General features: G+C 31.3%; 2 long non-coding RNA genes across 2 annotated transcripts; both read right to left on the reverse strand.

The window, feature by feature from the left end:
• Positions 1-16,060: 16,060 nt before the first annotated feature.
• LOC129284847 (uncharacterized) lies at positions 16,061-18,980 on the reverse strand. Its single transcript, XR_008586975.1, has 3 exons — positions 18,616-18,980; positions 17,273-17,329; positions 16,061-16,286 (listed from the first exon to the last, which is right to left on the reverse strand). It is a non-coding gene; the product is annotated as an uncharacterized LOC129284847 (long non-coding RNA).
• A 2,047-nt stretch (positions 18,981-21,027) lies between these two features.
• LOC129284905 (uncharacterized) lies at positions 21,028-25,451 on the reverse strand. Its single transcript, XR_008587027.1, has 4 exons — positions 25,254-25,451; positions 23,913-23,969; positions 22,871-22,921; positions 21,028-22,239 (listed from the first exon to the last, which is right to left on the reverse strand). It is a non-coding gene; the product is annotated as an uncharacterized LOC129284905 (long non-coding RNA).
• Between the last annotated feature and the right edge of the window lie 1,597 nt (positions 25,452-27,048).

Genomic DNA, 27,048 nt, shown 5'->3' on the forward strand with positions numbered 1-27,048 from the left:
TGCTCGGAGAGGATGGTCAATCGCTGCGTAACGGTAGACCAATAGCATTAAGTGAATCTGCGTGGATACAAACCTTGGTGAAGCCCACGTTTTGCAGACCTCCATCCCTGTTTTGATAGCCGTTACTTCTGCTGCAGCTCACTGCGAAGTACCAATATATTTTCTCACACTATGGATTTTCAGAGGCTCCTGAGCTCAAATGATCAGGTATATATTATGCATGATTTTAGCTTATCTTATGCTCTTTATACTTCGCATTTCCTTGAGCCTTTCCGCTTATAGAATATAGACCAGGACTGCTATTTGTTTCATACCAGAGAAATAAAAAAATAAAAAAGAAAATGAAAAAAAAACCAAGCAGTCGAACGCGACTGCAACATCCAAACGTCGGAAACTTTTTGGCTATTCCCTAGAGCTCCTTTTCTTTGTTTGACACTATCTAGCAGAAGCTCCTCAGCTCTTTCAAAAATGGCGGAGGGCGCAGCCGATAAGGTCGCCCACCCCGCCTCTACATTGGGCTGACCAATTTATGGCCGCTTGCTTGTGGTCGGCTCCGACTCTGTTAAACTCAAGGCCTTTCGGGCACATTTCAGCACATATCTTTCTTTTATGAAAATATCGTTTCCTCTAAAAATTGTGAACGCTGTTTACCTGTCCATTCATAAGCATTGACGATTTTAGTGCTTTTTCCCCCTCCTCCAGAGTTCTTGAAAGACGCGCCATTACATGACATGAAGGATTAGATACTGCAGATGTGCAGTGTTTTGAGTTTGTTTTTCTGATTCGTTGATTGAAAAAGAAGAAGAAGAAGAAGAAGATGTATTTACTTAATATGCATAAGATATCGTCGCTATGAAAATTAAATTAAAGAATATCCATAATTTGAAGCTGTTCAACACCTGGGTTCTTGTTATTTGTTATATTGTATTAGTCTGAGAGAAGCAATATCTCAATTGTCATGTAATAAAATCCCTCTCATCTAATGTGGGTTAGTCTCATTATATTGAAGTAAAATATGAAGATCTGATAGCTTCAAAATATCATAAAATAGCCTAAAGCTATTCCTATTATTGGTTGTCTTTATGTACAATTCTCAAGCTTTCAAACTTGCCACCAGATTCTTTTGTTTTTTTCCTTTATGTTTCTGATAACTTATATTTATATCTTTTTGAATCAGGATAACTCAATTGATGTGCCCCAAGATGATGTCCATGAGTCATTTTTCAATTGGGAAAATGTCTCAAACATTGTCCTTTCTCCCACTGCTTATCGGTAAAATCCAAATAACCCATTAAATTAAATAATACTAATCAATTAAATTGAATAATAGCCTGCTGATTTTGTTTGGAAGCTAAAGTTAGAATGATAAATGTGCAGGTTTTGGGAGGGTCTGAATATGTTACTGATAGCATATTCTGCATGGGCATCGTTTTTTGAGGTTGGGTTTCTGAGAAACTCTAGCCATATGCTCTATTGGTTAGATGTTTTTGCTACAATCATTCTTATGATAGACATTGCCCTCCCTGTTTACTATGTTGCAGATCGTACAAGGTTTGTTAATTTTCAAATTAAATTATCTATGCTTAAGAATCTAAAAGTGGCATAAAATATTTATTAACACGTGTAATTAATTTTAATAACAGTGCAGATATAAAGAATATTACATTCTCAACATACTTGAAAACAGAACCCATAGCATTGGATTTATACAATTATGATATTTAATTTTATATTTTATTTATTAATGTTATTTTTATTTTACAATTTTTATTCACTATTTGATTTAGTAGAATATAGTTTTATTTAGTAATTAGTTTTAACACTTTGCATTAAAAAATCATTGCATTTCCAACCTAATTATTTCGCAAATAGAACACGTGGAAGTTGATTTATACAAATATGACATCTAGTTTAAATTTTAAAGATTTTATTTATAAACATGTTTATTATTTTACTATTTTTATTGATTATTGATGGTTTAATTTAGTGTTGCATATTAAAATATATAAATAATAGTTGTCAATTATTCCGAGTTTGGGTCATTTCATAATTAACTTGTAGGTTAAGATAATGGTGATGGTTAAGAAAAATGAAGGTGATGATAATAGAACATTTAATTATCTCTGTTAAAATTTTAATGAAATTAGGCTTAATTATGTTTATGACTTAAGTGAATTTAATTTATATTATATTGATTTGAATTAATTTATTGATTTTATTTAGTTCAACAATATGTAGTATGATAATTTTTAAATGTATTTTATTTATAAAGTAAATTCACTTATGATTTTGTGTTATGAGTTTAGGTCTCCATTACGAGTTTAATTAAACTTATGAGTTTCATAACCTTAAGCAAATTAGAAATTTTAAAAAAAATTAATAATATCATAAATATAAAAATCAACTGTCTTGTATGATTTTCTTTTTTTGACTAAAACAAAGTCAATTTTATCAATAACGAAAAAAGAAGCACACATATCAATGGCTGAAATTAAAGAAAAACACTAAAATAACCTAAAGAATACAAGCTAATACACAAAACTCACCAGAGCAGGAAAACCCACCATGCAACCGGCAAACAAAATAAAACAAAACAAGAAACAGAAAAGAAACAAACAAACAAATAATAACCCACAAGCCATTAGCCAATGGGGGAGGAGTATCTCTTTTTCGTTCCCATCCCCTTCTCCTCCTGTTCTTAATTTCTAATCATTTCGATGATCTAGATTTGATCTCTTTCTAAATATTTTATTTTATTTTATTTTATGATAATTTTTGTCATTGTTCCTATTAAGTTTTAGCAGTTTGAATTTTATTATTTATATTTTCATAATTTAATATTTTAATAACGATTTTATAGAAAATCAAATTTGAACCATCTAAATCTTGATTTAATGGCTAGAAAGGGAAAAGAAGGAAAGATGATGGGAAGGAAGAGGAGAGAATCCATTCCTTTTGCGAATACTGCAATGAAAACTGCCAACCATGACATAGTGCAATAAATCTTGACCTTTCCCTTCAGTGTCTGTAACCAAGATGCTAGCTAGAGGAGGGTCTTTGCAAGGGTGTAATCAGACTTTAAATCTAGAAGGCCAAGATTTTTAATTAAGTAAATAAATATTATTAATTTAAGGAATTTAACACTAAATAATAATAATAAAGAAATTTTTAAATATTTTAACTTATACAAGCAATGTTTTTCTTTATCAAAATTAGGTGGTTTCAATCATCAACAAATTGAGTTATATTCAAACATTGTGAAACCTGCAACATCTCATTTATTCTAGCTCATTTAAACAAAAAGCACTCAGGCCAGAATTGCTCTTAAAGATAGTGTTCTTAAGCACAATTTGAAATAGATTTTCTACAAGATATGCCAACAATAAAGATCATTTTGAACCTTAATCATCTTCAAATACCAAAGACCATAAGCTGAGAAATGCTATTTTAATTTTTTTTTTCAAAGACTGATGCCTTTTCCATAATCTTTCATCAACTTTCAAAAATCATAACTGATTCTATAAAAATCATAATGAGGTGATTTATCCCTCTAAATCAAGTTTAGATAGTCCTCTTCAAGGGAAAAATAATCCCAGAGTTCAAATGGTAACGGATGTTTATTTGAGGAATTTCTGTTCCTCAGTTGTTCAGTTACTTTCAAGAATTTTTCCAAATTTATTACCTTCTTTTGCAAAAATCATATCTTATGATATACAATTTTAAAGTTAATGATTCAAGAAATAATGGTCAACTCATCAAAATCAATAAACTTAGATGATGAATTTATTAAAAAAAATCAACTATAAACATGCATTGGCCAAGATGTCATAAAAGCAAATTAACATCTCAATAAATCATATATTTTCTACAATTCATGATGTTAAAATTCCGTAACATTAACTGTCGGCCAAACAATGCTAATCACAAGAAAGAGGAATGCTACCTTGGATCAAAATACTTTCATGTCCCAACTTCTCTTGGAAATGAATTTCTTTGGACCTACTGTGAATATCACTGCTATATCATTTTCTACAATCCAAAATAATTAAATTCATAATTTATACATGTTATATTAGATTACTCCGAACTTATTATATTACATCAGCAAAGTGGAAAAGCTTCCAATAATGGTTTCATTCCTAGCTAGTCACGGTCAAAGAATCTATCCACTCTAATGCATGGTTGCCCCCTCTTCTTCTCTTAATTTATAGAGCAAATTAAACAGTGAGCCCCGTTATCAACAAATATGAAAAACTGAAATACTACAATAATTCTTTTTTTTCCTATCGGGAATTGATATCAATTTGGTACTTTTCAATCATTATTTCTACCTCAAAATACTCATTTATAAGCTTAAAAAATTTGAACAGTACTTTCAACAGTACATTTCATTTTTGTGAACACAACAGTCCATCCAAAAACTCAAAAGTTTATGCTTATCTCACTCCAAGCATTCCAAAAGCCTTGAGTCTTAAGACTTTATTTCTCTATATAAGCTCCTCTTCCAAACTTGGAATCCTAAAAAACCACTTAAATCAAATGAAAACTTGATTAGTTGAGTACGTTAGGAATATGTAGTTGCATTTGGAGTTTGGGTTGGAATAATTGGTGTTTGGCTGGGTTAAACACGTACACACTCTCTCTCTAAACTCTTACCATAGTCATGGTAACTGAGAGACACACGTTCTCATGCTGTTGACCGAAATAATGGCGAAGAAAGAGTGAATTGTTGAATTAATGAGGGGGAATCACATCCAACCCTCCCTCAAAAAAATTAGTCACAGATAAGGACCAATGCAAAATGGATTGAATTGTTGTTAAAATAAGAACATGACTTGTTTTTTTTTCGAATGGGACTTATTGTTTGTCTTTAACTGTGATTAATTTTCTTGATGGGGGTTGGATGTAATTCTCCTAATTAATAATCTACACATGCAAACCTCTCTCCATGTGCTTATTAGACTCCCATTCAAGTACTAAAAAAAACAAAGAAAGAAAAACCTACCAATTAAATCGTATCCTTTGTTCCATGAACAAGTCTCGCATCTGATGGGCTCAAACTGGGCTTGTTCATGTTCATATTGTAGAGTCTTATAGGAAAAGTGATGATATTTTCAAAAGTCCCTGATATTCCATGTCTTGTAATTGATTTTTTTTTTAAATTTTCTAATCACTAATATTAATGTAATTCTTCTAATTGTTTCTTTCCTTCATATTATAGTTTTCTTCATTTCTTGAATCTATTTGATTCCCAATTATTATTTTATGATTATTTGAAGGAATTACATGTTTTTATGTTCCAAAAATAACCCTTTTTTATTTCAATCTCTTATAAAAATCTTTGTCCAATGATTACTTCCAATATCGACTAATAATCATTATTTAAATCTTATTCCTAAATTCTTCACTAATAAGCAATCGAAAATCCGAACATGACAAGGCTCAATTGATATAGCTTTACCAAAAACAATTCTACATGCACAGGAATTTTGAGCCGCCACTTTTACCTTATAATTAGCTATCTCTTGTTATTGATATTTTTGATTTTTTATTTAAAATTAGAAATCCAATAATTTTGATTTTTTTTGAAAAAAACTTTAAGAATATGAATTTAATTACCTGATTATTTTTATTACAAGTACCTAAATATTTTATTATACATTGTGTAGAATTAGATGTCAATGAATATTAAGATTAGATAAGAGGATAGAAATTTTTTTCGCACACATATAGAGAATAATCTTAAAAATGATGTGTTATTTCAAATGATTTAATGTTGAAAAAATAAATGGAAAATAGGCTAATATGTACATATAAATATCATGCATCATTTTATTATCAATAAAAAAGTTAATGTTAATAAGAATATTTTAACAAACTAATAAATTATATATTGTTTAATATATGATATATTTCACATACATTATTGTTAAACACTCAATTGATTCTACGAGTTTATTATTTTTACATTTTTACTTTATAAAATCATATTAACTTGCTCACACACTCAAACTAGATAAAACTCGGCTGAACTTATGAGTTGACTTTTTGAATAACTGTTTTTACTGTTTTAGCTTATAAAATTGTGCTAATCTGCTTATAAACTCATTGAGTAATATCAAAATTTTATTTACACAAGCAGTATGATCCGGTTCAATGAAAAATAAAACTCATAAAAGCAAAAACTAATATTAATAAAAAAGAAAACAAAAAAAATACCAAAAATAAGTTGCTCTATTTTGAAATTTCTATGTTGAGCATAATGATCTATGAATGTAGATAGATTTAATTGCAATGATTTATATTTAAAATATATTTATATTAAATTATGATCATATTTTATATTTTAATTATTTAATCATATATTTTTAAAGGCTATTTATTAATAGAAATAAACTTTTATGAGTTTACGTTCCGTGTTTACATTTCGAGTTTATATTCTTGTCACAAGTTTAACAACCCTGATCGCATATAATCCTAGCTAGATGGTTCCACATGCCACGACAATCCAATCTGGTGCAAAATTACCTTGTCTTTATTATGTAAGAGAAATAGTAAAACCATTAAGAGATACCAAAGCCTTCAAAACATCCTGTAGTAGTCCCCTTCCTACCCAATCAGAGCCAAACAAGGTCAATGGCCTAAATTACATTCTATAAGGAGGATCAAATGAATAATTGCGATAAAACATAAAATTTATACCATTGATGTCACCACTTAAAGCTTTATAACAAACAAGCAAAAGTTTTCCTCTTCACTCCGAAGTCATTTTGATCTTTGAACTATCATTATAGGCCTCAAATAGTCTTTGCAAGTTAAAAGTCATCTTGAATCACAACTATGGCGTAGTTCATACTTTATATATATATATATATATATATAAGTTTATTTTTTATTGGCCATAATAATTCATTAAATTTAATTTTTTAGATTTCACCAACCATATATGACATAAATACATACATATTTTTTCCCACAAAAAATACCTAAAAGGCAATAATACTCCCTCCTCTCAATGTACAAGACACTTTTGGATAAATTTTCGTATACCAATAAATCTCATTAAATACAATTAACAACCTTATTTTTTTGTAAAACAAAAAATTTCAAAAATATCCTGCATTTAATAACCTTACATTCTACACTTAGTTATTAAATTGAAAGAAAAAAAAATGATAATATTGGAATAATTCTATTTAATGAAACCTTAATATTTTCAAAGTGTATTATATTTTGGAATGACAAATCTCTTCTAAAAGTGTCTTATAATTTGAGAGGGGGGTGGTTCCTTTTATTTTGGATAAGATTCATCCAAGACTTATAAACATTTAATAATGCAGAAGAAAAATTGAAAAAGAAAACAAGAGAAAATTTAAACTGTGCCCGTGACATAATTAGGAATGTTTTGAATCCAATCCCACATTCCCACCTTTTTCTATGTTAGTCCGTTACATAATGTTTAGGATGTCCGCTCCATTGGCAGTTTGGAATATTTCATAATCATCTTAAAATTTTAAAGATCGGCATTATTATTATTAATATATTAATTTCCGTTGAATTGGAGCATAGTAATATAAAATAATGATAATTTGTTAATTATTAACTGTCTTTTTTATCCTTGAAATTTTGAGCATTGATTATTATAATCTAAAATTCCTTGATTCTTCAGTCGGGATTAATAGATATAATGATGGTTAGTTTCTTTAATGTTTCAACTTTGTTTTTTTATTATTTAATAGATACGATCCTTATTTCCTTTATTGTTTAGGCCTTTCAATTATCATCTGTCTAGGTTGCTGCTCGATTGTTAGCTTGGTTTGTTGGTTCTTATTGTTATTTTATGATTTTCTCATGTAACATCCTTTAGGATTCAAAGCCCAAACTAACCTTGTTTGGTTTGGGTTGTTCATTATGTATTTCTTCAATGGTAAACATTTCTGCATTCTAGACCCCTAACTCAAATAAGTTGATTCATAGCCTTCATTGACACAGCCATCACTTGTGCTACAAAGGCTGATCATAGTTCCATGTTTTCAGTTCTAGGATTAATAAATGAGCCATCACAATTCACCTTCAACATAGTTCTAGGATAACCAAGTAACAGAAGCTATCTTAAAATATTGTCACCATTACAAAAAGATAGCCACTATTTTCTAAAATCAATCAAATCCTCATTATTAAATCTCAAACCCAAATCACTCCCAAACCAAACACACACACAAACAATGCATGCTCAATCCACCCCATTTTCTGTTGAATAATAAAGCAAGGCTTACTGGTACAGCCTTATTCATACACAGCCAAATGAAATGCTTCATTTTAGGAAGAACATTTACCTTCCACGTCTTTGTCCAGATCACACCAAAACTGGAATTGAATAATTTAGCCTCTTGTCAACACTTTCATCTTTGCATCTTGCACCTTCCTCGCTTTCTGTCAAACAGATTCTTTTATAGTAGTAGAAGACCCTTCTCTTCTATCAGCATTATTCTTCAAATCTCCTGGCTCTATAATATCCTTTCTTAACCTTATATTTTCCAAATCACTGGATCATCTCTTGAGGTGCTTGGTTGAGTCATGCCCTTAATTTTCAACAACACCTGTTCTGGTAACAATCCTTCAACAACTTCCACAGACCACTATCTTCCTTCATCACCTCTGCAACTTTCCAATTTTTCATTTCCTTTGGAACACTGCAGTCATCTTCCAAACATCCTTTCTAATTCCTTCACCAATCTATCTTTCCACAATCTAATTCCCTTGCCATGCCTCGCTCTCCAAAATAGATATTTCTCAAGTAAACTCCTTCCCTCAAGCATACTTTGCCATATTCATGATGCTCGGGGGCCTTCTTAGCCTCTAATAAAGAAGTTTTTTGGAAAATATCTACCCTTCAGGACCTTTAGCCAAAATTCATCATTATTATGCAACAATCTCTAGGCAGTTTTTTTCTAACAAAAATACATTATTCATTGCCTCATGAAAGTCTTTGAAGCCCATTCCTCCATCCTTCTTAGCTCTAGTAATTCTGTCCCATCCCTTCCAATGAATTTTATCCTCATTCAAATCCCCGCTCCATTAATACTTTGCCACTATTCTTTCCAAATCTTTGCAAGATTTTTTAGGGAATTAAAAAAAAAAGATCCTCAGGTACATTGGAATTGCATTCACAACTGATTTATTATAGTCTTCCTTAGCAGCATGTGATGAAAGCTTACTACTCTTCTAGTCCTGTACTTTTCTCCCTACTCTTTCAATAATATTTGCCAATGGTTGATGTTTTGTTTTATCCCAAATAGTAGGAATCCCCAGGTATTTCCTAGGTTCTTCAATGTCCTCAATACCAAGAATATCGCATACCATGTTCTTCGTACTTCTATTAGTATTTCTAGAAAAAAATATTAGAGATTTACTTAAGTTTGCCATCTGTCCTGAAGCCCAACAATAATCATCAATAATCTCTCCAAGTTTCTTGCAATTATCTTCACTTGTCTTAGCTTCATAAAATGGGTTTTTTTGGTGAAGATTGGACCGCTTAATAGAAGTAGGAATTGTTTGCATAAATTAAAAAATTTATTGTTATCAATGGTTAAATATCATGAAATCATATGTGCGCATGCCTAAAAATTTAAAAGTGCATTTCACAATTTATATATTTACTTATCTCAAAACAAAGTTGTTTGTCAATAGTGAGTTTGACCAATTATACAAGAGGTATGAAACAGGGGTGGAGCTAGAAATTTTTATCAAGGGGGGCTGAGAAGATAAAGTATGTATAATAATTAAAAAAAGCTAAATATATATATATATATATGTATGTATATCACTGACATAATATAAATATTTTAACATATATATATATATATATATTTAATTTTACACATGCATAACAATATATAGATATATATATATTAAGTTTGCTCATTGATTTTTAATAATATAAAAATTCTTAGTTATTATATGTACGATAAATGTTTTAGCAATTTCCTTCTCAATATGAATTATCATTAAATTGGTGAAAATTTTATCATCCGTATGAGGATTACATGATTTAAAGACACCATTAGAATTTAAAGTTATGTTTAATGTAATAAGTTATATTACTTGCTTGTTGAATTTACTATTTATTTTTTTTCAATTAATAATTATAGTAAACAAGTATATCAATGGATTAATAATGCCCAATTGAAATAAAATCTTTATGTCAGTTAGATCAAATTATATTAGAGTAAAAACCATTTATATCCTAAATTTTAATAGCTTGATTATTTAAAAAAAGTATTTTTTAAGAAGAATTTCTTCACCAAAGCTCTTAACTTTTGAATAAGTGATTTTATAATAGATATCGAGTACATAGCATTCAATATACGTTGAAATTTTTATTGCAATGCTTAACAAAGTTTGTTAATAATAATTCTCACAATTTCTTTCATTAAATATAAAATGAAAGAAAAATGAAATGGCATCAATACTTTAATTAAGAGCATGCATAGCATTATCTTGTTGAAAATGAGTAGATCATATGACAACTATATCTTTAAGCTATAGGAATAGTGCTTTATAAATATGTAAAAGACTACATATAGAATTGAAATGAAAATTTCATCTAGTGTTTCATAACTTTTATAATATGCCAACTTAGGGGAGCCAAAAATATATAAACCCTACATTTTATTAAAAAATATTAAAAAGTTAGGGGAGCCATGGCCCTTGCCGGTCCCCCCGCTCTCCACCCTTAGTATGAATGACATTATCGAGTATGACATATGGATAAAAATTATGATAGATAAATAAAAGAATACCAAAAGTAATGATGTGATGGTGATAGGTATATATCAACCTAGTTCATCATTGATATACTATTAAGTATTCCATACAAGCACTTGGAATTTGGTTGGTAACAAAACACAACACTGCTTTCTTCCTGTTTGGCTTTCTTCGACTCTTGGGGCTTTGAAGACTAAATCAATATTTTATCAGGTATGAAATATCTATGTGTTTTGTTCATTGGGTTGTGCATTTATAATTTTCATGACTATGATTTTATTGACATTAGGTTGGAAAAACATAGCAGCCTCTTCTATTTTTGGGTCAGATGTACTAAGCTTTTATGGGTATGTTATTTTTTCTTCTTTTTCTATAACTATTTTTTATTCATTTTAAATATACTATCTCTTTGGTATTTCTTAGTTTCATTCACACTACAATAGATCTAACAAGAGAGGATGATTACTTTTTCTCCAATAAAGGACGGTTTCCAATCCCCTTCTATTTAACCGTCCTTTATTGCTTAATCTATATAGGACAGTTATTATTGCAAATAATATGGGACAATTGTTAATGAGCATCCTATCTGAAGTTCTAGATTTAGAAAAGTATAGGCCATATAGGATGGTTATGTCCATAACTGTCCTATAAGACTTTTTTTTTTGAAATAGGGAGGCTACTTTTCTAACAGCCTCCTGCAATGCAAATACAGATATACACAATAATATTCTAGAACATCTTAGAAATAAGATCTACACACTACTCAATTCAAAATTATAATGTTTACAATTTAATTACATAATTATTATATTTAAAATTCAATGATATAAATCAATTAGTTTGCACTAAAATACCAATTACTAAAATATCGAAACTATATATTGACAACTAAACTAATTTATTCCTAAACTAAATATATAGTATCACCTTGTATTAGATGTGACCCATTTTTCATATGCATATTCACTCCAGTCTTCGAGGACTTCTTTAATATAGGTATTGTCGAAACAAGGTGTAGCACAGTCTGGACAGTACTACAACATACATGACAATGAAGTTAGTTGATGACAATTAATATTTATTATAATATACAAATAACTTATGCAAAATGATAGATATTGTGATGGGGATCGCAGGCTGCTAGTGAGTGATAATGTCTTTAGCATACCTTATCACACAATAGCCACAATCATGACTGTTGTTGATTTTTTGTGGGCACCTGATAGAACACATTTGTTACCCACTTTTATTTGTCAATTAGGACCATTTTATTAATTATTTATCACCTTCAAGTGCACACATTGCATTAGATTTGGAACTTTGCCTAAGTTTCTAAGATCAGTGCACTAGGGGCATTTTGGTCCAAAAAATAAACTTTTGAGAAAATATACAAGAAAAATTGAAAAAGTGAATTTTATGTCCAGTTGATGAATGGTGAAATTATATTTTTAAAATTCATTTTAGTTTGGGAGTAATTAAATAAAAAAGTCAACACTTTCTTAAGTGTCTTAGTTTGTCCTAGTTTTTGGTTTGCCTTTGTGTGAAAATTTTTATATAATTTTGTGCAGCCTGAAACTTGGTTAATTTAATAAATTCTCCCTTCTAAATATGAATTTAATTCTGGACATGAATTAGATTTTATTATATCATATGCTATTTAATTGAATTATGTGATTTATGTGACATAGGTGGCATGTGACTTGTGCATCAATTGGGCAATTGGGGTCAACACTCCTTGAGGTCAATGGCTGATGGTTTGAACGTGAATTATGATTATTTTGAGAGGCTAAATCAGCTAAAATGATGTGGATGACACATGGGAAATTAGGCACACATTGGAATCATCTACAAACCAATAGGAAGTTGCCACCTTGCAAGTGTGACAAGGCTCCCATTTACATTTTAATTTCTTTTTCCTTATTTTAATTAAGCTTCAGCTGATGGGAGACACCAAGGAGCACGCCATTTTAAGCCTCAAATGGGATCCAACACATATCTCATTCATCTTCCACATTCTCTCTCTCTTGTTCATAGTGTTCTTCATTTTCTCTCTTTTGTTCTTCATTTTCCAGCACCCTAACCTCCATTTTCAGCCACCAAACCTCCACAAAACTCATACCATTCTTCTCCTTTCTTCATTTTCGTTCCATCCCTTCCATTTTCACAAGGATTGAAGCTCATTTTCATCATTCAAGAGCTATGGAGTTTGGCCTTCATAAGCAATCACTAGGGTTCTTGAAGATGAAGATTGGCTAAGTTTCTTTGTGGAATCCTAGAGAGATGAAGATGGAGGATGAGTCTTGAGCTTCAAATTGGCTAAGTTCTTTTGTTTCCTATCCTCTTCTCTTTTTACTAGATGGTTAGATTCCTTAATCTAGGGTTTAATCATCTTAGCTTATAAATTCTAATTTGAATTTGATTTTGATGTAAAGAGAGAGGATTGTTTCATTTAATTTCTTCCTTGGACAGCCATGACTGAATTTTGCCACTCTTTGTTTGGCACATAATCTTGTGTTTTTCAATTAGTGAATTTCTTGTGTTAATATTGCATAATCTTGTGGTGTTAATGCTTGTGTTGTTGAGTAGCTTGACATAATCTTGTGGTTGCTCAATTTATGTGTTTGACCATGGCTGTTGAGAGAGGATTTTGAGTGAATCACTTGGCTAATGTCTTCACCAATTGGTTAATTAAACTAGGGACTTTAATCTAAGACCTAGGGAGGTTAGCTAATTAGGTTAATTGGCTTAGGATAATTTTCTTAAGTCATGACAGCTTTAGTCAAGAGGAAAGGGAAGCTAAACTTAGCCTAATCATGAGAAGATAATGAGTCCAAAATCAACTAATCTCTAGGGTTCCATTATTGTAAAATGGGAAGTTCATTTCACTCACTTTCACTAGCATTTTAATTACTTGCATATTAGGTAATTAGTTTAGATAATTAGATAGATAACTAAATTCCTACAAACTTTGGTTGATTTATTTCACTAGATAACTTTCAATTAGACTTAAAACCATTCCTTGGGAGATGACTTAGGGTTGGCCCTATATTGCATTAGGGTTAGCTTTAGTGTAATTTTGAGGATAAGCGAGACATGAAGAAAATGATAAATATATATGTTGTTGAATTAAAAAAATGAAACAATCGAGTAAGTGGTGATAATTTAAACATACTTGTATTACATTCCATCCTTGTATTCCTTAAACAACCTCTTGTTTGATTTGCATTGATGCGATATAGCATAATAGCCCCAATATAAGGAAGACAAAATGTTAAAAATTTAGAATTTTGAAAATAAATAAAATATTAGTTACTAAATGTACTTGTCTATTAAATAGCTCCATCATATTTAGTTGGTTAGTTGGATCATCACCATGAGGAGCTAAATCCAAATAGTTCACCTTTAGAGCTTTAAGATTTGCTAGCTCAAACACAATAAGCATTTAGTGTCCCCTAGGAGGATTGGACAATGTATATTACAATTGGAATTTAAAAAAAACAATAAATTGCAATCAAGGCATTAGAAAGCCAAATAACTCACCCATTCAAATAAGGAATTAAAAAACAACATCCCTTTTGAAGCTGATCTTTTCTTGAAGTATGTAGTTAGTGTTTAAGATTGCTATTGTAAACGCCTATCCTTATAACCACCTTCAAAACTTGGGAACTCATGGGGATTGATAAAAACTCATAGAAAATTTGTTTTTTTCTTTTAGAAAGTATATGGGCAGCCGAACAAAAGAACGTATGGCTTCCCCTCTCCTCCAGTACTAACTCTTCCCTTATTCCTATAGCCACCATGTCTAACCTTGCATTAATGCCATCTTTGGTCTTTTCTGGAGTGTGGAGTAACGTACCCATAACACTATCACATAAATTTTTCTCAATGTACATCAAATCAAAAAATGTCTCAATCCAACTTCCTCTAATAAGGGAGCTCAAAGAAAATTGACCTCTTCTTCCACCCACCTATCCCAACATGCTTCACAAAAAGTTTCCTAAACTCAATATTTAGATCTTTTACCTTTTCAAATAGCCCATCATTAGATAACATTAGAGGTGCCACCTCTTCTTCTAGTTTTTCATTGAAACATTTTCTGAATCTTTAGTAATAATGTCCTTCGAGCAACCATCTATGATATCCTAAATAGACATTCTTTATACCATGTTTCAACCTTATGGAATGTGTGCTATCTTCACAAACAGGGTTGACACTATACCCTGACAAATTACCATTGGCTAGGAAGTCATTGATTGTACCAAACAATAAGGCTCTAAAATTAAAACTTTCCTTCCTATACCCATTATACACCTCAACACTAGTCTCCCACAATATCTTCAAATCTTTAATCAAAGGAACCAGTATTCGTGTATATCATTTCTGGGTTATTTTGGCCCCAAAATTAACAAGGTCAACATTAAATACTTGCATTTCACGCATAACCTTAGAAGTAGGTTATAATTTATCAAAATCGCTAGCCATGTGCTATCGGTACTACTTTAAAACCCATATAGATTCATTCCATCAGTAGATAATACAAGCCACAGGTTCTTACTATTTTTTGCAAAGTCAAGGTACTCATTATCAATCTTTTTTCATTGAGGATAGTTAGCAGGATTCCTTAGCATCATACCTTTAATCCTCCAATCCTAATGCCAAGGAAAATTTCATGACTCCAGTTCAGTTTCATAGAATCATCTAAAGCTAGGTACTATAGAAAACTACCATAGCACTTTCTCTAGACTCTTCTTGTTCTCCTTATTGCGTGATGCTAAACATATAATGCACTTAAATAATGATTCATGTTCATTCCTAAATAAAATGCAGTTGTTTAGACAAGCGTGTATCTTCTCGTAGCTCAAGCTAATGGATTTCAACATCTTTTTTGCATCATATAACCTCCTTGGAAGTTTATTGTCCTTCGATGGCATTGCATCATGCAAATATGAAAGCAAGTTCATGAAGTTTGTAAGAGTCCGCCCACCTTTCGCTTTCAACCGATACAATTTCAACACTACAATCAACTTTGATGTGTTTCCTAACACCAGTGTTGTCACACCCCAAAATTTGGAGAGCGACCGGCACAGGATGTGAACCATTTCACACATCCTGTAAGCCTTAAATTGTAAATTCACTCTATTTCTAAAATTAAATCAGATTTATATTGAAATTATAATACTTTTGACAATAATAATTATAACAAAGTTTCAACATGTTCATAAAAATTTTGACAAAACCCCTCCTGTAAATAAAATTTCTCAAAATTTCTACAATATATTGATACAGTCAAAATATGAATTAAATCAAGAGCTTAGCTCCTTCTAGCCGACAGACAGCATGTATAAAATAAAAGTCCTAGTTATAGCTTATGTGGAGCACCTAATCGTACTTTTCAAAAATAAAATAAAAATAAGATATATAAACATTTATAATTACATCAAAAGAAAAATTTCAATCAACCCTCCACCTGTCTATAAGTGCTCAAGGATCGGCAGGAAGATCAACGTCAGCTAAGGTATCTGAGACCAAAGATATTTTCCAGTGAATAACGTCCCAACAATAAACAATAGAATATAAATAAAATGAAAAGTTTGAAATAGTTATGTAGGTTAAATAGACAAAATTTTTATAAAAATTTAATGAACTTCATAATAATATGGCTCTATAAATTTCAAATAAAATCTCAAATCATCGAACTATCATAGCAAATGATAATATCAATTGATTTCAAGAAAGCACATAAATGAAATAAAATATTTATAAACAAATCACTAAATAAAAACCAATGAAATATGAAATCATCAAATAATTGGTTTCATAATTATAGGGACTTATCAGAACAATTAACAAACATGGACACACAGTCCACGAAAGTAAATAACCAAACGCGGCTTGTGCCACGAAAACAACGTGGATACACAATCCACGAGGGTAAGTAACCAAACGCAGCCGAAGCTACGAAACAAACGTGGACCCACAGTCCACGAGGGTATATAACCAAACACGGCCGAAGCCACGAAACAAACGTGAGTGCGATGCTCACGAATAACCATCCCTCCGTTCCACGTGCATTGGCCATCGCACGGGGCTAGCATCTCCTATAAACACCCTGCTAGCTAGGTGTACCATGGCGCGCCAAGGGCTAACAGAACTGCCGTTAGCAACCAGTGTTCTATATAAAGTCCCTTTTTAAAACCATTTTCAAACATGCGAGAAATTGATCACTATTCAATCAAATTTCCCTTTTCAATGTTGAACTCGCATGAATCATTTCTCCGTAACAATTCAATAATTTCCAAATTGAAATCCCACAATTAGAATTCAAACTTGTATTTACTGATTAACTAAAATGATCATTCTGGTAAAATAATTTCACGAAATAAAGTAATTTAATCAACAAAATATCTCATAATCACATTATTGTCGTAAAAAAAATTGCATAAAAATTTAATATTTGAATAAAGGAGATTTTAATGAAATATCAGTTGGGACGCTATTCACTTACCTGAGGCAATCCAACCATTGAAATTTACCCATTTAGCATTCCCCACAAGGTTTATTCCTGAAATATCCAATATAATAATATAATTGAATCTCTAAAATTTTATAAAACTCATAATTGTTCACTCACTCAATTATCATAGTATATTCTCACATTGTTCTTGGTCCCCAATCTTTTAATTTTCATTCCAAAGAAATTCATATCATCCGCATTCCTTTCCAGTGCACAAATCATAGTAATCTACTAACACATTTTAACTAATAATACCATCGTTTACACTTGCACTCTTCCCACAACATTGTGACTTGAAACCATAGCATTTTATTTTACATATTTGGAGGTTTAAATACAATCAGCTATAAATCCAAAATAAATAATTAAATAAAACAACATTCATCGACCCCCTACCATCATTTTGTTTTAAACACTTATATGTAAGCAAAGTCCTTAATCTCAAATTCCTATATAAGAATGTAATAACTTCTATATAAAGATCTAGTTATTGCATGGATTATTCCAAATACCATAGCTGAGATTCTATGGCTTACTTTACAACAGCAAGACCACTGGGCAGCTCTCGCATTTGCACCGAAAGTCAATCAACACATTCATAATCATGAATATATACATTTAGACACACACATGCGCAGACACTAACTGTACACAGCTTAAGAATCTCTATGAAGCTATGACCAAGTGATTTATAAAAAACTTCGTCATTGAAGGTTAAGGTGGAAGACAACCCCTATCACAATTTTTTACAAAGATTTAGTCAATAGTTCATTACCCATACTTAGTTATTTATTTAAACCAAAACAATTTCTCTTCCCACACTCCATCAAACATCTTATGTGCACTCAAAAATCAAATCATACACAGGTACCAAAATTTATAAATTTCCAGCCATAATCCATCTAAATGATTCAAAGTTACCCCAAACATCATTATTTATCTCAAAATTTCTTCACAATACTTTAGCCATAGTTAATTATTCCATTGAGACATAATTATCTCTCAAACCTTATATCAAATTCCTTGTGTGCAGAACTTCTAAACGCTTTAGTAAAACTCGTTCAGCTACAATCTCTGATTACCCAACAATTTCCATTCATCCATTATTAAATTCATTATGCTTTTCCAATCCAATTCCTCAACAAAAATCAATTTAAGCTCAAGAAAAATTCAAAACATTTACAGTCGAACAAGCAAGCAAGGAAAGCCAATATATATATATATATATATATGTATGTATGTATGTATGTATATACACACATACACATATATATATCTTTATACACCACATAAGATCATTAAAGATGGAGAAGGGAAGATGAGCACTCTCATACCAGCCACGGCAACAACAACGATGAAGGGAGAGGAGGAGTTTGCTGCTGAACAGGGGAAAGAGAAGACCAGAAATCAGTCTCTTGCAGGAACGAACCACTTCCATAGTCCGAAATTTAAAAACCCATAGCACAATATTAACAGAGGAAGAAGAACGGCAGGCGGCGCAAATGAACATCGTACAGACGAATGGGACAACAACTCACTGTTGCACGATCAGCGACTCAAAACAGAGGAAGAGGAAAAGGAAGGCTGCAGCACGCTCAAGGTCACCGGTGACAGATGAAAAGGACGGCAGGGGAGACAGACTAGAGAAGACACGAGTATGGTTCAAAGCTCTCACCGACCTCCTTGATCTGGAACTTTCGAAGCCTATGACAAAAAGACAAAAAAAAAAAAAAAAAGCAAAGGCCCCCCCCGCGTGCGTATCTGATCTCATCTATTGCATTATTTATTTTTAGTATTTTATAATTAATTTATTTTATTTTATTTTATTTTTGACCAAAGGGAAAAAAATGATAATTTAGCCCACTCATTAGTAAAAAAAAAAATTTTCTTCTCCTTGATAAATCTATACCAATGTGCAAATAAATATATATATATATATATATAAATATCCTTAAAATATTTTATCATTAATTTTTAATTTTAATTATATTCTAAGTCATTACATTCTCCCCCGCTTAAAAAATTCGGTCCTCCGAATTTAAATAAACTCACCTCGTTTTCCCATTAAATGCAGATACTCAGCATGCACTTTCCTTTCAACTTTCCAAGTAACTTTTGAGAACAGTCGGACAAATCAATTCACAAAGTCAACCTTCTTAAAACAAGCCTTCTTTATTGTCTGAATAAAATAGTCACAGGAACATCTTCATTTAACTTAAGCAATGTTGAACCACTTAATGAAAAATCTTCCTTACTTAATATATAACTTCTAAAATTGTAAATGCTAGTTGGATAATAATTATTACAACATATCCTTCCCACTAAAACCCAGTAATTGTTCTAATTTTCCCTAACTAAAATACAAAATCTTGACGTAGCGTCTAAAATTTCAATTGTTCTCTTATATAGATCATTAGTTCATAAACAATACCCAGAACTTTTTGAAAGACTGGCCAGAGTCACAAGGTAGTTCAAAGTCCTTGGTTCGCAACTAAGATGATAGAATTCTAATGTAATTCTCTATTCCTCCAATCACGTCAATTTCTAATGCTCTTACATAACTTGCATACAACCCACATAACATGAGCTAAATCACATTACGACACCCTTACTCACACTATCCCCACAGTACAAAAATTTTCCTACCACTGTCGATCTCTTGCATTGCTTTGGGCTATACTCTGAGAATATGAAACACTTAGAGACAGAACCAGTGTTCCCTATATAAGTTAAAAATACTCCTTTCTCAAACTTAAAATTCATTCCATGTTGCTTTTTCCAGAATTTCTTTCATCAATCATCCCTTTACTACTACCACTATTATTTGTTCCAAGCCATCCATTGATTTTTCTATTTAAATAATGTTGTTAGATATACTCTATCAAAATGATGAAAATATTATAATAATAATCCTTGAGCAATTCCCTCCTTCTCTTGTAAAAATAAATTTCTTTCTTTCTTTCTTCTTTTTCTTCTTTTTTTTTTTTTCCTAATGGGCAACTTTTAAAAACTCTTTCCCAAGAGTCAACCCTTGGAAACTCGCACTTTCCTATGTATTAGCTTGTCAACAAAGATTCCATAGAAAGCAAGGATAACAACATCATGTTAAACCCAAGAATATTCAATTCCTAACGACAATAATAAGTAGTTGTCATATTTGAATTCCTACCTCAATCTGATATGCTTCGGTTACATTGATAGATATAACATGACATAAATAGTAACTTAATATATTAGAATTCTTGCTCTCAAAACGTTTCTTATAAATATTCATGTTAGTCCAAACTTCTTTAAATACACCAAAATTTCATCAATAATTTCTATTGTAAATTTATAAAAAAATATCTAAGCATTATATTCATCTCCTATATAAAATTACCACTCTTGCTCTTATATCATCTTCTTATTTTATTTTTCCCTCTCTACACCATTCACTGCCAAAGGTTATTCTAACTCATTTAGAATGCTTAAATCATCTTATCAGTAACCAACATAATTAATTAAAGAACAATAAAACTAAATCCCTCTTCACCTGTTTTTGCATAGTCTGAACATATACTTGTTCCTAAATTTTAGACAATCATGACTTCAGATGGGAACATCCAATTGAAGCAAACTAGGACTCCCCAGAAAAAATATATTCATGCACTATCTATTGCTAAGATTCCCAAGTCATTTATAAAACATCAGATATGATACAAGAGCTGTGGAACTATTTCATAATAGTTTTTTTTTAAAAAAAAAAAAAACCAAATCCAAAAATTTATAGGATATTCTTCAAAGACCCAAAAATTACCATATTTGGGTGCACAAGACTACCACATGTTCTATAAGTTCATGCCAAGTTTCAGCTCCAAATTCAGCCTTTAAGACCTTCAACTGCAGTCGTACTCTCTGTTACTAATTTGGTTCTAATTTGAAAAAAAATCAAATGCTTAACATACATTAACATTAAATCACACACATATAATGTTAAACTATATCATTTCTTGTTCCATTAACAGTCTCATTTTCTTGTTTCAGAAACTAGAACAAACAATATGCAAATAACACAAAATTGATTTACAATAACCACAAAAACATTGCATCAATATGTCTTTTCCTTCATGAATCAGGCCACGCTTCATTACAACTATCTATCTCGGCCGTGCGAGATAGTCAGAGAAGCAAAGACCTTTTAAAAGTGATATATTTATGGTCAGAAACTATGCAATTTTTGGAACTACTACAATGTAGTGTGCATGAGCGTTATTTCAGCAAAATATAGCACTATCAATTCATATAAACAAAAATAAAGCACACTTCCTTATAAACATCAGTTGCGAGATGCTTAGATACATAGTTACTCCTCCTAGATTATACTAGGGATATCAATAGAAGTCCATATCAAGAGGTCACCCATTAGGAAGCTAGAGCATTCAACCTTATAAGCCTAGGTAGGCATCTCAAAACAAACCAAATTTCCATAATCAAATAAATTGCAAAAATAATAAATTATTTCTCTTGTATCCCATAGTTAGGCTTCCTTGCACAAAACTAAGTAAAGAGAGACTCACGGCCTCTAATGAATAAAAAGGCATATTGCTCTCGAGCATAGAATGACATTTACAACAAACGCACCAAATGTAAAGCCTATCTATCTGGTAATTAATAGATTCTTTAGGGAAACAAAACACAGAATGCTAGAAAATTATGGTATAGTTCTAATAACCGCCAATGTTACGTCCAAAACAATATTATAAAAAGATACTAACAACTTATTCTTTTAATCAGCAAAAGTAGCGAGCAATCTAGCACATAGCAAATCATCAACTACGATAAAGTAGCCTTACTTGAAGCTTTACCCACAAGAACGTATTCATGCTAGAAATCTTGACACCAAGTGAGTACATGCTTTGTCAAAAATTCTCTTGTTGCATGTCCTTCTTCTCGATGTTTAACTTATAAGAGACAATTTGCTATACAAGTAAATATAATATGTATTCAGTTTAATAGGTAGGACTAGTATGCAACGGAGAGAAAAGGAAAAAAAAAAAAAAAATACAACAAAACACCTAAAGGCCTTCATGATGCCTCAACTATGATTATGCCCGGGTTCATAATAATAATTGAGACCCCACTGAAGAGTCCTGCCCCACATAGCTATAAGAGACCTATGCTCTGATACCAATCTGTCACACCCCAAAATTTGGAGAGCGACCGGCACAGGATGTGAACCATTTCACACATCCTGTAAGCCTTAAATTGTAAATTCACTCTATTTCTAAAATTAAAATCAGATTTATATTGAAATTATAATACTTTTGACAATAATAATTATAACAAAGTTTCAACATGTTCATAAAAATTTTGACAAAACCCCTCCTGTAAATAAAATTTCTCAAAATTTCTACAATATATTGATACAGTCAAAATATGAATTAAATCAAGAGCTTAGCTCCTTCTAGCCGACAGACAGCATGTATAAAATAAAAGTCCTAGTTATAGCTTATGTGGAGCACCTAATCGTACTTTTCAAAAATAAAATAAAAATAAGATATATAAACATTTATAATTACATCAAAAGAAAAATTTCAATCAACCCTCCACCTGTCTATAAGTGCTCAGGATCGGCAGGAAGATCAACGTCAGCTAAGGTATCTGAGACCAAAGATATTTTCCAGTGAATAACGTCCCAACAATAAACAATAGAATATAAATAAAATGAAAAGTTTGAAATAGTTATGTAGGTTAAATAGACAAAATTTTTATAAAAATTTAATGAACTTCATAATAATATGGCTCTATAAATTTCAAATAAAATCTCAAATCATCGAACTATCATAGCAAATGATAATATCAATTGATTTCAAGAAAGCACATAAATGAAATAAAATATTTATAAACAAATCACTAAATAAAAACCAATGAAATATGAAATCATCAAATAATTGGTTTCATAATTATAGGGACTTATCAGAACAATTAACAAACATGGACACACAGTCCACGAAAGTAAATAACCAAACGCGGCTTGTGCCACGAAAACAAACGTGGATACACAATCCACGAGGGTAAGTAACCAAACGCAGCCGAAGCTACGAAACAAACGTGGACCCACAGTCCACGAGGGTATATAACCAAACGCGGCCGAAGCCACGAAACAAACGTGAGTGCGATGCTCACGAATAACATCCCATCTCCGTTCCACGTGCGTTGGCCATCGCACGGGGCTAGCATCTCCTATAAACACCCTGCTAGCTAGGTGTACCATGGCGCGCCAAGGGCTAACAGAACTGCCGTTAGCAACCAGTGTTCTATATAAAGTCCCTTTTTAAAACCATTTTCAAAACATGCGAGAAATTGATCACTATTCAATCAAATTTCCCTTTTCAATGTCGAACTCGCATGAATCATTTCTCCGTAACAATTCAATAATTTCCAAATTGAAATCCCACAATTAGAATTCAAACTTGTATTTACTGATTAACTAAAATGATCAATTCTGGTAAAATAATTTCACGAAATAAAGTAATTTAATCAACAAAATATCTCATAATCACATTATTGTCGTAAAAAAAATTGCATAAAAATTTAATATTTGAATAAAGGAGATTTTAATGAAATATCAGTTGGGACGCTATTCACTTACCTGAGGCAATCCAACCATTGAAATTTACCCATTTAGCATTCCCCACAAGGTTTATTCCTGAAATATCCAATATAATAATAATAATTGAATCTCTAAAATTTTATAAAACTCATAATTGTTCACTCACTCAATTATCATAGTATATTCTCACATTGTTCTTGGTCCCCAATCTTTTAATTTTCATTCCAAAGAAATTCATATCATCCGCATTCCTTTCCAGTGCACAAATCATAGTAATCTACTAACACATTTTAACTAATAATACCATCGTTTACACTTGCACTCTTCCCACAACATTGTGACTTGAAACCATAGCATTTTATTTTACATATTTGGAGGTTTAAATACAATCAGCTATAAATCCAAAATAAATAATTAATAAAACAACATTCATCGACCCCCTACCATCATTTTGTTTAAACACTTATATGTAAGCAAAGTCCTTAATCTCAAATTCCTATAAAGAATGTAATAACTTCTATATAAAGATCTAGTTATTGCATGGATTATTCCAAATACCATAGCTGAGATTCTATGGCTTACTTTACAACAGCAAGACCACTGGGCAGCTCTCGCATTTGCACCGAAAGTCAATCAACACATTCATAATCATGAATATATACATTTAGACACACACATGCGCAGACACTAACTGTACACAGCTTAAGAATCTCTATGAAGCTATGACCAAGTGATTTATAAAAAACTTCGTCATGAAGGTTAAGGTGGAAGACAACCCCTATCACAATTTTTTACAAAGATTTAGTCAATAGTTCATTACCCATACTTAGTTATTTATTTAAACCAAAACAATTTCTCTTCCCACACTCCATCAAACATCTTATGTGCACTCAAAAATCAAATCATACACAGGTACCAAAATTTATAAATTTCCAGCCATAATCCATCTAAATGATTCAAGTTACCCCAAACATCATTATTTATCTCAAAATTTCTTCACAATACTTTAGCCATAGTTAATTATTCCATTGAGACATAATTATCTCTCAAACCTTATATCAAATTCCTTGTGTGCAGAACTTCTAAACGCTTTAGTAAAACTCGTTCAGCTACAATCTCTGATTACCCAACAATTTCCATTCATCCATTATTAAATTCATTATGCTTTTCCAATCCAATTCCTCAACAAAAATCAATTTAAGCTCAAGAAAAATTCAAAACATACAGTACGTCGAACAAGCAAGCAAGGAAAGCCAATTATATATATATATATATGTATGTATGTTGTATGTATATATACACACATACACATATATATATATCTTTATACACCACATAAGATCATTAAAGATGGAGAAGGGAAGATGAGCACTCTCATACCAGCCACGGCAACAACAACGATGAAGGGAGAGGAGGAGTTTGCTGCTGAACAGGGGAAAGAGAAGACCAGAAATCAGTCTCTTGCAGGAACGAACCACTTCCATAGTCCGAAATTTAAAAACCCATAGCACAATATTAACAGAGGAAGAAGAACGGCAGGCGGCGCAAATGAACATCGTACAGACGAATGGGACAACAACTCACTGTTGCACGATTAGCGACTCAAAAACAGAGGAAGAGGAAAAGGAAGGCTGCAGCACGCTCAAGGTCACCGGTGACAGATGAAAAGGACGGCAGGGGAGACAGACTAGAGAAGACACGAGTATGGTTCAAAGCTCTCACCGACCTCCTTGATCTGGAACTTTCGAAGCCTATGACAAAAAAGACAAAAAAAAAAAAAAAAAGCAAAGGCCCCCCCCCGTGTGCGTATCTGATCTCATCTATTGCATTATTTATTTTTAGTATTTTATAATTAATTTATTTTATTTTATTTTATTTTTGACCAAAGGGAAAAAATGATAATTTAGCCCACTCATTAGTAAAAAAAAATTTTCTTCTCCTTGATAAATCTATACCAATGTGCAAATAAATTATATATATATATATATATATCCTTAAAATATTTTATCATTAATTTTTAATTTTAATTATATTCTAAGTCATTACAAGTGTACAATGGCATCTTTGCATTGCTTCTCAACCTTTCAAGCATTTCAGGACAATCATTGAGTTCTGCTTCTATTGCATTGGCCATCTCTTTAACACAATCTACCTCATCTACACTTGTGTCAAAGTCATGTGACACATAGTTACAGCTACTTCTGGTTATGTCCCTTATCTGTCAATGTTTATGCCAACACTTATAATTTTCATCGATTCCATTAACCAATAAATGGTCTTCCAATTCTCATGCAGTGACTCGCCTCATAAGTCCACATCTTAAACAAAGGCACACAATGCTCTCAGTGCCTCCCTCATATTCAATGCTAGCTTTAAAAAAGTGGCTCACCCCCTCCAAGTATTTCCTCAATCTTTGATCTACAGACATCCATTCCTTATCCATAATCATCCCAATCTATAGCAAATTATTGCAAGAGATGTGATGAGTAGTAGCTCAATCATCATAAATGCAAGATAATAAATATAATAACTACTAATTAACTCAATGCCTTACTCTTGAGTCACTTGATTAAAAACAATGGGGATCCTTAATAAAAAATCCCCAGTATTAAAAATAAATTTAATTGGGACCTTACTGTATTGCATTAAAAGCTTAGGTGAAAATGATAGTTAGCCATAAAATTTAGTGTATTATTGTTGATCATAAACTAATTATATTTTTTTCTTTTCTATTAAAAACATCTAATAAGAATAAACCTTTTGAATTCCCTTACATTCAAATGGTTACAGTTTTTATTTAAAAGTTGTTAGCACTCTTAAATGAAATTCAACAGCATAACGGCTTAAAATTGAGAGTTTTTCAGGCACTTGGCCCTCTCTTCATACTTAATTTCATCCCTATATAATCTAACCAAGCCTAATTCAACCCAACTCAATCACAACAACATCCATAATCTAAGGGCAAACAAAAGAGCTAGAAATTACCTATTCAATACTATTTAAAGTTCTAAATAAATACTAAAGTTGGAAAATCATATGATATTCACAAAAGTAAAGAGAGTCACAATTCTAGCTAGAACAAAAGATGTACCATTACTCAACATCAATTTTTGTACACATACATATATACACATAAAAAACCAATACAACTTGCTAAGATTTTATATATATATAT

Source organism: Prosopis cineraria, unplaced genomic scaffold (genome assembly GCF_029017545.1).
Source record: "Prosopis cineraria cultivar Desert tree isolate PC_DT_omini unplaced genomic scaffold, ASM2901754v1 PC11, whole genome shotgun sequence".
In the NCBI taxonomy this organism is placed as follows: Eukaryota; Viridiplantae; Streptophyta; class Magnoliopsida; order Fabales; family Fabaceae; genus Prosopis; species Prosopis cineraria.